General features: G+C 41.5%; 1 protein-coding gene across 2 annotated transcripts in view; it reads left to right on the forward strand.

Moving 5' to 3' along the window:
- CAMK1D (calcium/calmodulin dependent protein kinase ID) overlaps positions 1-12,709 on the forward strand; it is a 409,667-nt gene that overhangs the window by 161,964 nt on the left and 234,994 nt on the right. The gene's annotated exons all lie outside the window — the stretch shown is intronic.

Here is a 12,709-nt window from a genome sequence, read left to right on the forward strand (position 1 = left end):
AGGCTCCTCCCCGCAAAGTGGCGAGCCCTGAGGGGCTTGTCCACTCCCTGCCCTGGGTCACTTCCTACCCCCTTTCCCCAGCCCATAGCGGTCTCACCAGTCGGCATGAGTCACGTGGCAGTCACAGCACATCCCCAGTCAGCATCAGGGCTGGGGGGCTGCCAGTCCAGTGCCTGGGTCACGGTGAGGGTGGTTGGCTGGCAGCTCCGTCATCAGGGTTGAGCTCGGCTTGGGACTGGCAGCAGTGGATCCAGCGGGACTGGCATCCCCTGTCTGTCTGTCTGTCTGTGCCACAGGCAGTGGGGCACTAACTCCAGCTGCAGTTTCCCTTTTTGGAGCAGGCCGGCAGTCTTTTATACCCTGGTCCCCCTAGGAGCATGCCCAGTAGGGCTGTGTGGGTGGAGCCCTCTCCGCCTCCGGCACCAGGTGGCTGCCCTGGGCTTGAGTGCGGGCTGGGGCCACCCCGTCACAGTCCCCAAATCAGTAAATCTTGTTGCAACAACAACACTTAATTTTCATTTGCAGAGCATTGTACAAACAGCCTTTCAGATGTGGTATTATCATCCCCCTTTCCCAAAAGATGGGAAGAAGAAGGCAGAGAAATTAAGAGAATTCACAAACTACAGTGAGTCAGTGGCAGAGTCAGGATGAAAATACCAGAATTCTTGATTCTTAACTCCTTATTTATCCCACTATTGGCAAAATAAGATATGAGTATAGTTTAAAGCAGAAACGATCAAAGCCTCATTTCTTTCCCTGCCAAATCCTGAGTTCAGGGTTGTTTATTTTGTTTTGTTTTTTGTTGGTTTTTTTTTTTTTTGGACTTCAGCAGTTTGATAAAAACAATGCAGGAAAAAACTCCCTGCTTTATTTTAGTTGTGTGCAGTGTACCAGCAATGGCATGTGGGAGAACACAAAAGTTTAACCCTGCTAAGAAAGTTTCACATGATACTTTATAATGCATTTGTACTGTAATTAATGTCATATATTCTGTTAGGGTGAAATTTATCCCAGAGCAAAGTTTTCAGTATCAGTACTGTTTTAATTGTTTCTACAGTTTCCCTGTGTAATAGAGACTTTTTGCTCATTAATAGGGAGGTATCTTCTGGTTTTCAATTATTCTGCAGAAGTTGAATTAGGGCACAGCTACATATGTTAGGGTGATCTTACCTATGCATTTACATAGTTTCAAAATTTTTTGTATTGCTTATAACCTTACATTTGAATGTGCTGGCTTTCTGACAAACATTCTTTTTTAAATTACAGCCTTCTTCCATGGAGCATTCCTCCGACATGTATTTTCACCCTTATCTCCAGCAGCATTACGTTTTTTTTTAATTGTCTAGAAACTTAAAATATTGAGGCTCTGAAACAAAAAGAAATCACAGACTAAAATAAACATTAGAATTCTTATATCTCATTGTGGTGACAAGGACTGTCAAAACACTAATCTGGTAATTGTAGTTAATAGTACAACAAAATGGGAAATGGATTCAAGCAAATCCAAGCTCCTCTTATGACTAAGATTGAAATTTTGCAGTACTGTATTTGTTCCATGCTTGCAAAGAGACCAGTGCATAGTGGAGCAAGAAAACCAGTCAGCTTTTGTAAAGGATAGAAATCCTTATGTTTCAGGGCATAAGGCAACCTCTGTTTGATGGGAGAAAGGAAGAAACTTGCCTTGAGAGCAAGTTGTTATTTTTGATACTTAGGTTGTACTTTATTCCTATACCAGTGCCCTATGCTTTAGGCCACCCTACCTCCCAGGTTAGCTCATAACTGACTCCTATAAAGTAGGGATGTGAACAGGTAACCAGTTACTCAGTAAACATCACCCTTATTTGGTGATTCTTACCAGGTAATGGATAACCGGTGCCTGGGAGTAGTCCCCTCATCTGCAGCAGCAGAGGCGGGAACTGGGTGCCCCGCAGGCTGCTGGGGGCTGCTTCAGACAGGCTGGAGCGGTCCCCCACCCGGGATCCTGCTTAGTTGGTTAACTGGTTAAATGGTAGGTTAACCTAATGTTTAATCGGTTAACTGATTAAATGGGATTTTACATCCCTACTGTAGAGTTTTGCACTTTCCTTAAAGGCATCTGATACTGGTCACTGGAGGCAAGTGGAGTGACCTAATTCAGAATCTTCAGAGGGGTAGCTGAGTTCATCTGTAACTGGAAAAACTTAAAAACTTATCTGTCATCTGAAGAAGTGGGTTTTGCCCATGAAAGCTCATGATCCCATTTACATGTTTTGTTAGTCTTTAAGGTGCTATTAGACTAGTTATTGTTTAAGTTCTTCTAATTCAGAATGACAACTTGCATGTTCCTGTGTACTTTAATTTAGATGATGTGGGGAAGGAGCCTGGGTTTCAGCAGAGAAATTTAATGTACTTTATTGTTTAAATAATATTGCAGTAATTTTTACCTTGAACAACAGTAACCCCCTAAAATGTGTAGCTCCATTGGGGAACTGGCTGTGTGCTTGCAGAGAGGAATAGCAGTGATGCAGGAAAGAACCACTTGCTTCATCAGCAGTGCAGTAAAGAATAATATTGACCCCTTGTCCTTGTTATTCAGTTGTCCATTAGGCAAACAGCAACAGCACTTTAAGCAAGCCTAACAGCATTGTTCGTTGTCTGGAACACATAATAACAGTGTGGTGAGCGAGAGGTTTTTTAAATTTGTGATAGATGGTCTGTATGGGAAAACAAGTAGCACTGCTGTGTTATGCAATAGAAGTCAGGGAGACAGGGAACAGTGTGAGTTATGTTATTAAAGCAACACTGAAGCAAATTTCTCCTACTTGTTACATGAGAGAATAATACTGTGCCAGGTATGAGGCAAAATTTTCAAAGTTGGGTAGCTAACTTTACACAAGCGCCATATTTCTTGAGCACGGACTGCAGGACTAAGTCATTGAGTGAGGACAGAAAAAAACACTTTATGATAGAACAGTAGAACAGAGTATTGTGAATAGATGAAAAAGTTTCAGTCTCACCTTTCCCATTCTTATATATCGATCGAGTCTGGGATATGTAGACTGGAGTCTGGAGACCCTTGTTCTGTTCTCATCAATGCCACTGACTGGCTGTGTGACCTTAAGTCACTTAAATGCAATGAAATTTCATGGACTAGACCTGTCCAGGGATGATCTGTACAAATACTTAGCTCTACTTTGTATGCAGGGGAGTGGACTAGAACAGGGGTTTTGGTTCCTGGCTAATGGGAACTGTGGAAAGTGGTGTGGACCAGGACACTGCTCCCCGCAGCTCCCATTATAGCAATCTGTGGCCAGAGGTACACGTAAACTAAGCGTCTCACGGCCAGCTAGTAGCTTGCCCTTGCAAGCTGTGGACCCAGAGTTTGAAAGCCCTGGACTAGAGGACAGCTCAAGATCCGTGCCAGTACTATGATTCTGTGTGTCTGTGTTTGAATACAGTGCAGTAGAATAATGCACAACCTTGAAGGCCCTTGTTTCCTGGCCAGGACTCAGATAAAAATATCCAGAACCTTTGGAGAACTTGGGATCCAAGTCCAGGTTGGAACTTTGCAATGTGAGTCCAGTTCTATTTAGTCCCAAGAGTTTCTGGGGCATGATTTTATGACTAAAAAATTTACTTTCACTTACTGATTGATTTTGGTGTTGTGTGTATGCGACATGTTGGGGAGGGAAGTGACAACAGGCAGTAAGTCGGTTGTGGAATCAGCAATAGAATCTGACTACTGCTCTGACCAGTAAACCACAGTGTCTTAGCTGATAAGAAAAAAATTAAATATTTTTTAATATTTAACAAATATTAAACAACAAATATTCTAGTAGCACCTTAGAGTCTAACAAAACATGTAGATGGTATCATAAGCTTTCGTGGGCACAACACATTTCTTTATATGACCACTTTTTAGCTGATAAGGTCACAGTGTAACTAATCAGCTATCACCTGGGCATGCCAGAGATTACCTGTTACAAAAGTGCATGCAAAGACTTTTCCTATTTATCTGGGACTGTGTATTTAGCGGTTTAAACTTAGCCTGTCTGTAAGAGAGGGACAACAATCTGTGATTGGTTGTTAAGATATTTTCTGAAATGACTTACTATTGTTTGGTCAATTTCACACCTCAGAGGAGACACTCCACGATGGAAGCAGTATATTTTCACACCATTAGCACTCACTGATTACTTTTTATAGCACAGCTAGGGTAAAGTACACAGCAAAACCTAACTGTATCATAATTAAGATCTTTAGCTATATAGAGCCTGATGATGTGAAATCTGCTACATGATTACTGTTGATTTAGTATGACACAGTGCCTGCTAATGCAATGGAAAATTGTTCGATGTGTAAGTCTTAGAGAATGGAAAATGTAATTTTTATTCCTTCATCTGCTATTTGTTTGACTGGGTCCCATAGTTTCATTTTTTGTGCCAATGAAACACATTGAGGTACTGTGACAAATGCACTCTGCCACAAGTGCATTTCATTCATTTTATCTCAGGATTTGAATTTTCATATTTAAATCACAGTTTGAACACTAGCGAAATGTGAAGGGCAAAGATTCATGCATTTTAATGCTCCTTTACAAGCACTACAGTTTATAATATTGTAGCTGTTGTTTCCTGTTAGAAAACATGCAAAGATGAAATCCATTTGGATACAAATATAATGTGTTCTAACAAAGTTTTTAAAATACTAATCTATGACTCTACGTTAAAGAGAGTAATTAGGGTGAGAAATGATCTGAACACATTCAAATGATAAAAGATTGAATATCATGTGGGATGCAGCATGGTCCAATGGTTTTAAACGGTGATTGAGTATCACGGCTCCTTGACTATCTTTCAAAGTTTGGTTTCCAACTGGCTGTGTGAGGCTGGGCACATCACTTAGCTTCTCTATACTTCTGTTATACCCTTTTTTAAAATGTGCATTAAAAACATACCGGCTGTGTCTACACTAGGCCACTTATTCTGGAAAAGCAGCCGCTTTTCTGGAATAAGCTGCGAGCTGTCTACACTGGCCGCTTGCTTTTCCGGAAAAGCAATGATGATCTAATGTAAAATCGTCATTGTTTTTCCGGAAAAACTATGCTGCTCCCGTTCGGGCAAAAGTCCTTTTCCAGAAAAACTGTTCCGGAAAAGGGCCAGTGTAGACAGCACAGTAGTATTTTCCGCAAAAAAGCCCCGATTGTGAAAATGACGATCGGGATTTTTTTGCGGAAAAGCGCGTCTACATTGGCACGGAGGTTTTTCCGGAAAAAGTGCTTTTCCAGAAAAGCATTCTGCCAATGTAGATGCGCTTTTCCGGAAATACTTATAACAGAAAAACTGTTCCATTTTAAGCATTTCCGGAAAAGGGTGCCAGTGTAGACGTAGCCACCTAGATCACAGAAGTGTTTTGTGGCTTAATTCGAGGTTTGCAATGATTACAGCACCTAGGAATAAAAACTTCATGGCCAAGACTTCTAAAAATAAGAGCCCAAAATTCAGCTCTTAAGTCCATATTTAGGGACCTGCATTGGTGGTATGGTTTTGTAGAAGAGCTGGGGTATTCATTTACCAGCTTCCATTGAACTTCACTTTTGAAAATTAGAGTCCTTCTTTATCTCAGGTACTATATTTACTATAGATGTCGACTGGGATTTTCAAAGGATCTTAAAGGTTTTGGAGGCTTGGAGTGGGATTTTTCTAAAGTGCTAATGGATTTAGGAGTAATAAATATGCTTCTAATTCCATTAGGCACTTTGAAAGCCTCACCCTTAGCTGTTTCCCATTTAATGGGACTTCGGCATCCAAATCACTTAGTAGCTTTAAAATCTCAGCCACTAGGTACCTTACTAATGTTTTTTAAATCTTGGCCTATGTATGCAAAGTACCAGACACATTTCCCTGTAGTGTGAAAATAATTTGTAGGTCTTATTGTAGAAGAGGGGCAAAATCCTACAGGACATTTTCACAAGATAGAAAACTCTCAATTTACTTGCTGTCTTCATAGAATACATATGCTCCACTGATGAAATTTCCAATAAAAATAAATTCACCCTTCAAAATCTTACCAATCAGTTTGTAAATATATTGATTTTTGTCATTGATTCTGTCATCCCAGCATAGTCTTACCTTCCACAGTTCGAGAACTCCACAACTATTTGGAAATGTAGCTCCATAGGACTGTTCCTTAAACACGTTCATAACCTCATTTTAAATGCAATGGGCTCACTCACAAGCAAAAAGTTGCTCACATACTTAAATGTTAGCAGGAGATTTATGAGAACTTTGTAGAGCGACAGTGAGGCATAAGTGTAAGCTTAAAGTTAAGCAAATGCAGAAGTGCTTTGTTGAATAGGGAATGGACTTGAGCATGTGCATAAGTGTTTTTCTAAATTGTGAGGGATGGGGAGGTCAGCATCCTGTACAAATTCCATGTATGCGATTTCATTCAGCTGTTGCTTTCGGCCCAGAGAAAGCTTTGGGATTTCTGAATGAGACATACTTTATAAATGTCATTTATTTATCTATAAAGATTGAATGTAAGGTCAACAAGGGAGGGAAAAACCCCAAAGGTAAAAGCGGGTTGCAGTATAAATTAACACAATAGAATGATTGGCAAGTGCCCCCTCATAACTAATACTGCATATAAAGCTGCCTGTCCAGGGAGCATTAGGGAATAGAGTTAAGAAAAACATTAGTTGTTTCCATTGTGCATTATAAATCAGGATGGAATAAGACTGGATTATGGATGGAATTTTACTTATTTCTAGTGGCGCTTAATAAACTCTATGGCTTGTTAGAAAAATCATGCCACTTTGATGTTGATTTTAAAGGAGATTTAGTGCTTTGACTAAAAATATTCTCAAGCTGGACTGAAGGTTCAGTGGTTCTGGACCACCTTAGCTAGGAGAGGAAGTATAAGATATAGGACATACATTAACAGAATATGAGAAGAGAAACACATAATTTCTAGGGAAGAGTTGCTGGTGACCTTGTAAGAGGCTGCAGATCTGCCTCCTTGAACCCAAGGGAAAAATTTCTACTGTGGGGACTAGTGAGAGGGAATGAAGCAGGGGTAAGAGCGTCAATTCAGAATAATGAGGTGGCAGAACATTCTGATGCCTGGTTGGTTGTGGGAGGAGGAAGAGGGAATGGGGGAAGGGAGGGAGAAGTACCATTTGCAAAAATAGATGTCTAAATTCAGCAGGCATAGATTCATAGATTCCAAAGTGAGAAGGGGCTCATCAAGTCATCCCTTTTGCGTATCACAGACATGGAACCTTCCTGAAATAATTCCTGTTTGAACTCACCCATTAGCATCCCTGGTGCAACTTCAGTGATTATGAATTTGTCCTTTGAAGCTCAGTCCTGCTCCTGTAGTAGTCAGGAGGAGTTTAATGATAGTTGGACTGGACCTTTAGGAATGGGATGAATTTGGCCTACTATCTCTAAAATTAAGCTAAATTTCAGTCCGTTCGTTCACTTTAATCTTTCCCCCCTACATCACTGGTGACAACATCATCGACACCTGACCTGTCTGTGGGTATGTTTACACTGTAGTCACAGTGGCTCGCAACTCGTGTAGATAAACCTCAACAAGCTTTAATGTAGCTAGCTTGGAGCAGTCAGGCCATGACAGTGTGTATGTCAGCACACGCTGTATAAGCCCACCCCAGAACACTGGGTAATTACTTACACTGGATCTGTTCTACTCTGTGCTGATTAGGCCTCAATTGGAGTCTTGTGTCCAGTTCTGGGCGCTACATTTCTGGAAAGAGGTGAAGAAATTGGAGAAGGTCCAGAGAAGAGCAACAAAAATGATTAAAGGTCTAGAAAACATGACCTACGAGGAAAAACTGAAAGAATTGGGTTTGTTTTGTTTGGAATAAAGAAAACTGAGGGAATCTCCATCATTGGAGATTTTTAAGAGCAGGTTAGACAAACATCTATCAGGGTATGTCCACACTAGCCCCCTAATTCGAACTAGGGAGGCTAATGAGGGTGACTGAAATTGCAAATGAAGCGCGGGATTTAAATATCCCGCGCTTCATTAACATGTTCCCGGCCGGTCACCATTTTGGAAACTGACTAGCCCGGAATAATTGTTCACGTTGACATGCGGCAGAGAAGCGCGATTCTGAGATAAACCCCTTAGTTCAAATTAACAGTTAAACTTCATGGCATTGAATGAGGTTTAACTGTTAATTTGAACTAAGGGGTTTAATCGCGCTTCTCTGCCGCGTGTAGACGTGGGCAGTTATTCTGGGCTATTCAGTTTCCAAAATGGCGACCGGCCGGGAACATGCTAATGAAGCGCGGGATATTTAAATCCCATGCTTCATTTGCAATTTCCGTTGCCCTCATTAGCCTCCCTAGTTCAAACTAGGGGGCTAGTGTAGACGTACCCTCAGGGATGATTTAGATCAGGGCTGGGCAAGATGCAGCCTGAGGGGCAGGATCTGGCCCATCTAACACTTTGATCCAGCCCACAAACTTCATCTGGCCGTTTATATCCTACTGCCTGTGCCATCTAATTTTCCAGGTTGTGGCTCAGGCAACAGGATCCCATTTAAATGTGTTACGGATCATGGTTGCGCTACCACAGCAGGGGCTGGTGCCACAAGCCTTTTAAATATCCACAGCAACCCCAGGTGGCAAGCCAATGTGGTACCAGCGGAGTCAGGATTTGTAGGCCCTTTGCTGTGTTTTTACTTCAAAACCTCTGGCCTCAGACAACTCCGGTGGGAGGCTAGTCCCTAGCTCCACTCCTTCTACCTCAGGCCCTTTCCATTCCGGGGGTGGGGGTGTAGCTGACCCGTGACCAGTACCAAAATTCATTAAGTGGCCCCCCTGAAAAAATTATTGTCCACACCTGATTTAGACGGTCTTGGTCCTGCTGTGAGTTCAGGGGATTGGACTTGATGACCTTTCAAGGTCCCATCTAGTTCTAGTATTCTATGATTGTATTCTATTTTTGTGGCTAGTCCACGCTGAAATCTCTGCTGCGATGACTTTGCTGCTGTCACACCATGTGATGGCAGTATGTATGCCCTTTGATTCCTCTCTCTGGCCCTTGAGAAGTCCTCTTCCTTCTTTTTCTACCATATTTATGCAATACTTTACTTTCCCTTGATCTTCATCCCTAACTCCTCCCTGGGCCTTGCCTGAGTTAATTTTCTCTTGGCTACTACAGTCTCCTTTTCTTTAGCTTCCAGTATGTCTCACCTCTCCCTTTTATTCTTAAGCTCATTGCTCCCTTGGTCACATTCCCTCCATACTCAGTGATGCCACCTTTAGGGTTATGGGTTCTCAAAGGAGAGGTAGTAGTTAGTTGCTACTATTACTAGAAGTTGTCACTCTCTTGGGATGCATGAATCTATCCAGTGTTGGTTTAACATGCTGCAATGTGAAAAGTGGTATATAGATGCCAAAGGCTTTTTTCATTCAGCTGAGGATTATTCCATTTTCCCCTTTTAATGAAAACAACTATTAAGAAATATAGTGTTACTCCTAATGAATACAACTCTGAAGTCTCAGAAGACATTCAGAGAGCAATACATTCACATCTAGAGGTCAGGTACAACTTCTATACCCCACGGCCTTCCCAGTAAATGGAGGAGGAAAGGCATTAAAATCTGTATGGCATCTGGCACCCAAGCATTTCCTAGAGCAGCGCCTACTGATAAGGAGCAGGGCTTTCATTTATTTTATTATTGTAGGACAGCAATAAATTCGAGTTCAAAACAGAAACTTTCTTTAGTTTTACAACACCATAAACATTCACAGTACTGTACAATAGGTAAAACAAGCTGTCTAGATAAGAGATTCCTTCTTTGAAGCATTTGCAGGCTAAAGACAAAGAGAGATTGCCCTGATGCACAACCAAAAGTGCAGAGCATAGATGATCTGTATGCATCAAAAGCATCCAAGAACAGGACCCGAGGAATTCTTTGGAGGAACAGGAGAATGCTTGGGGGCAATCCTCCGAATGAGGGGCTAAGCACCCTCATTACGCACAGAAGTCATAGGAGTTGAAGGTTTTCAGCAGCTAGCTGGACCAGGACATTTGTGATCTATAGATTAGTCTGTTCTAAGTATTGAAGTTGGCATGAAAGAATAATTTAATTCATCAAATAATTACAAGCATTATGCAGTCATTTCATTATGTCTGGGTCTTTAAATATCCTGTGGCCCTGCTTGGTTCTTTACTGTTCAGAATTTTAGATACAGTGTATGTGAGCTCCATGATGTAGTGCATTGGTTTCATAGTTCTCTGAAAAGCTATAATCTGAGTACAGAAGCCCTGAACAGAAGTCAATGTTGTTTCCTGTTTATAGAAACACTCAAGTCAAATCAAAATCTGGGCCCATAGTCACATTAATGAAATCTCTCTGTAACACCGTACTATCCTTTGCTAAAAAGGTCATATCTGCATTTAAGCAAACTTTCGCAACATACATTTTGCAATCATTCCAATAATCTATTCCTAACTTCCTGTTATAATTTCCTTATTACTGTTAGCCACAAAGGCCTTTCTATGTAAACAGAAGCTTTCTCTTTCTTATTCATTCTCCTGATCTTCTGGATTCATTTATTCATTCATTCAATGATTCATTCAGTTCTTTCACATCCAAGGGAACAATTGTGAGGTCCCAAAAGCTTGACTGTGTCATCAGATATATGAATCATGAAGAAGGAGCCTGGCCATGAAAAGGAAAAGCTTCTGTTTACGCACAGACACTTAGGCTGCGTCTAGACTGGCACGATTTTCCGCAAATGCTTTTAACAGAAAAGTTTTTCCGTTAAAAGCATTTGCGGAAAAGAGCATCTAGATTGGCATGGACGGTTTTGCACAAAAGCACTTTTTGCGGAAAAGCATCCGTGCCAATCTAGACGTGGTTTTGCGCAAGAAAGCCCCGATTGCCATTTTCGCCATCGGGGCTTTTTTGCGCAAAACAGTCCTCTCCTGTCTACACTGGCCCTCTTGCACAAATATATTTGTGCAAGAGGGCTTATCCCTGAGCGGGAGCATCATAGGATTTGCGCAAGAACACTGACAATCTTACATTAGATCGTCAGTGTTCTTGTGCAAATTCAAGCAGCCAGTGTAGACAGCTGGCAAGTTTTTCCGCAAAAGCGGCTGCTTTTGTGGAAAAGCTTGCCAGTCTAGACGCAGCCACTGATAACAAGCAAGCCTGGAAATGAAAAATCAGAGAAATTTCATGGCAGCTTAATGAGGTTATGATCAAATATTAAAATTTTAAGAACTTGCTGGAGCATGGTTGTGGCTTGTTCAGACTGCTAGCAATTTTTCTTTTTATGGACTGCCATGTGTGTGGCAGAATAATATAATGGTTGAAGGAAAACATATCCTCATTCTTATTATTTTATTAAAATAATAGATTATAAGATTTACCTATGGTTGCTTGGGTCCTTAACTCATTTTTGTTTTTTGGAAAATAAAATGAAAATGTACATGCCCCGGTGACAGAGGACAGCCTCAGCAGTTTAGGGCCACTTGCTCCAGTGGGCACAGCCGGAGAAGGTGTTCATGTCTCCTGGCTGGGGCAGGTCTTGGTTCGTCTCCCCTTGGCACTCCCCTGACAGAGTCAGGACTGCAGTAAACTGTGCACTTTCCCTCACTTCCTTACAAAGGGGAACAGCCAGCAATGCTCCTGGATGAATTCAGGTGGGGGTGGAGGGACATACAGCCCCCCCCCCCCTCCCTCAAGTGCGCCTGGGGGTGAGGGAGGCTTGGGATTGGGGCAGTTCCAGAGGAGGGGGTTTGTGTGCTCCCAGCCAGTCCCTTTCACCTGCCTGATGATTCTGTTTCTTTTCTGTTTGGTTTTGTGAGATGCAATCCCTGTTCAGGCACATCCCATTTTCCCAGCACAACCAAACCCTTATATTGCATTAAGTTACGATTAGAAAAAGCTGTATTATGAATGTGGTTGTCCTAGCTCTTACCATTTAGGAGGAGTTCTTGAGATTTGTCAAAGTTGCTATACCCATTTTTGTTATCCAGAGCAACATTTTACACATGTATAGTCTTTTTCATTTGTTTTATAAACTATGCACATGTTAACATTCATGGCATATTCCTGTTGTTAAAGCTTACTGAGCAAATAGATAGTTTTAATAATTATGCATTATTGTGTAGTTAGTTAGTTGTATTACCACAAAACCTAAAAACTTAGCCATAGACTGGGACCCCCCGTACAGACAACAAACAGAAAAGAATTTGCCCAAGGGTCTTATAAGCAAAGCAGAATAAGCACAGGCCTGGAGTCTCCAAAGTACTATTCTTAGCCCTGCCACTGACTTAACCCGTGATTTCAGGTAAGTTCACTTAGCACCTTCTGCCTGAATTTCCCACCCATATTAATATTTCACACTCTGGGACTTTTGGAGGTCATAAATGCTCATAAAACTCTCAGTGATCCTTAGCCAAGGTACTAAAGTGCCATGGGATCTAAAAGGATCACCAGAAGTCAGGACCAGAGCTGTAAATCTCTCCTGAAATATGGCATATCTAGCAACCCAGTATTCCCTGGCAACATTTGTAGAATCCTCATACAGATAGAGAGGAAGAATAGCTAATGAATCTTTTTACGCAATGTAAACTAACTCTTGGAACAAACTGCCACAAAAGATTAGTGAAGCAAAGAGTATAAGAGGATTCAAAACAGAATCAGGCAAGTACATGCATAATATGAACAGCCACAGTT

The sequence above is a fragment of the Pelodiscus sinensis genome, chromosome 1 (assembly GCF_052426305.1).
Source record: "Pelodiscus sinensis isolate ZL-2025 chromosome 1, ASM5242630v1, whole genome shotgun sequence".
Lineage (NCBI taxonomy): Eukaryota > Metazoa > Chordata > Testudines > Trionychidae > Pelodiscus > Pelodiscus sinensis.